General features: G+C 36.8%; 1 pseudogene; it reads left to right on the forward strand.

Annotated features, from left to right (window-relative positions):
• The first annotated feature begins 1,136 nt into the window (after positions 1–1,136).
• Positions 1,137–2,161, forward strand: part of LOC132162477 (putative receptor-like protein kinase At3g47110) — a 10,166-nt pseudogene continuing 9,141 nt past the window's right edge.

The following is a 2,161-nucleotide window of genomic DNA, read 5'->3' on the forward strand; positions in this document are numbered from 1 at the left end:
AAATTTAAAATTTTAATTACATATTTACATACCTCAATTTATTTTTTTGTTGAATTTGGAAAGTGAAAGAAAATGGTGGCTTAAAAAGTTTATAAGTTAGACAATTTTTCGTTAAAGTTAAAAATAAAGAGATTGAAATTTGGACAATTGCTCTTTGCCCTTCGGCCTCGTCTTGCACGGCTGGTCCTTCACCTTGTATCGTGTGAATTATATAATTTTTTTTTTTTTTTTTTTTCCTAAAGCTTTTTTTTTTTTTTTTCATGTTGTTTTGGACGGTTGGTCACTTGTCCCCTGGACCACATTTTGTGTCAATTTTATAATATTATAATTTATATTATTATATTTTCTTGTGACAATTATATAATATTATAACTTATATTATTATTGTTTTTAAACCCTTCTCCAAACTCGAGGCTGCATCAAATATTCTCACAAAACGGAATTGTTCATCGTCTTCAACATTGCATTCTTCTGAAACTAAAACATTCACTTTCTAAAAATTTTCAAATTTTAACTTACTAAGGGGCATAATATGGCTGAAGCCTGAGAGAGAGAGAGGCATAATCATGACCGAGGGTGGGCATAATCATGACATAAGAAAAAAATTTACCATAGTAAGAAAGATTTTTAGGAGTTGAGGGTGGCCATATGCCTACCCTCAAATCCCCTCGATCCGCCAATAGAGACACGTGTTTTGACTTTGTCCATCAAACATCAACAAGGACAAACATAACTAGCAACTACACCACACATCAATAAGATTATAATGTCCATCCAAATGCATTGCCAAGCTAAAGTTGAAGAAGTCCTTCATGTCATTGTTATCACTTTTATGTTCTATTTTTCGTATCTCTTATTTCTTGTTGAAAAAGAGGTAGGACTTTATAAGGTTAAAGCTTTAATTGCAGCCAACTACTATCATAATGAAATTGAAAAATCTGATCCACAAGTTTGACTTGCATTCCCTGCTAGGCCACGCCATCAATATTTTCTATCCCAATCGGTAACGTAGACCCACAAACATTTATTTCCTTAATTTTAACTCTCATTGGAACTTTGTAATATTTTCATATCAAGCAAACTCCTGTATCCTACAGACTTGATCCTTCTTACTTGAAAATTATATTCCCAATAAGATGAAGCACTCTTGCCTCAATTCCAAGTGGATTTTGCTATTATTCTTTCACGGAATCCTTCTTTTGTTTATGAGCTCAACTTTGAAATCTGCAACAATTCCAGCTTTTGAAGATGAGTCTGATCGCTTGGGGCTGCTTGACTTCAGGAATGGGATTAGTGAAGACCCACTTCAAATCATGAGCTCATGGAATGACTCTACCCATTTCTGCAACTGGTTTGGTGTTACATGCAGCCCCTCCACTAAAAGAGTCATGGTTCTCAACCTGCAAGCTCAAAGATTGTCTGGCTCCATAACACCTTCTATTGGAAATCTTACATACCTTACTGGAATCAACCTGAGAAACAACAGCATCTATGGTGAAATTCCTCAACAAGTAGGAAGACTACGGCGCTTGCAGCATCTCAACTTGAGCTACAATTCCTTTCGTGGGAACCTTCCAACTAATCTAAGTCACTGTACATCACTTAGAGTGCTTGATGTTCGTTCCAACAAACTTGTTGGGCAAATTCCAGAGCAGTACAGTTCATTGTCAAAGTTGGTTTCCTTGCGACTCGGTGCGAACAACCTTACAGGAACTATCCCAGCTTGGATAGGAAACTTTTCTTCTTTGTCTTTTCTTACCCTTACCCAGAACAATCTACAAGGGAGCATACCTAGTGAGCTTGGTCATCTATCAAGCTTGGGAATGCTTGTACTTTATGGGAATAATCTGTCAGGTACAATCCCTCCTATGATTTATAATATATCTTCCATATTCTATTTCTCTGTTACTCAAAACCAACTGCATGGAAGCCTTCCACCAGATGTTGGCCTTACTCTTCCTAACCTTGAAATATTTGCCGGCGGTGTTAATAGTTTCACAGGACCTATTCCCGCGTCATTGTCAAAAGCTTCTAGACTTCAGGTGCTTGACTTTGCTCAAAATGGTCTCACTGGGTCGGTGCCTCAAAATCTAGCAAGATTGAGCGGCTTGGTTAGACTTAATTTCGATGATAATAGACTTGGAAATGGGAAAGTTGGTGA

The sequence above is a fragment of the Corylus avellana genome, chromosome ca9 (assembly GCF_901000735.1).
Source record: "Corylus avellana chromosome ca9, CavTom2PMs-1.0".
Taxonomy (NCBI): domain Eukaryota; kingdom Viridiplantae; phylum Streptophyta; class Magnoliopsida; order Fagales; family Betulaceae; genus Corylus; species Corylus avellana.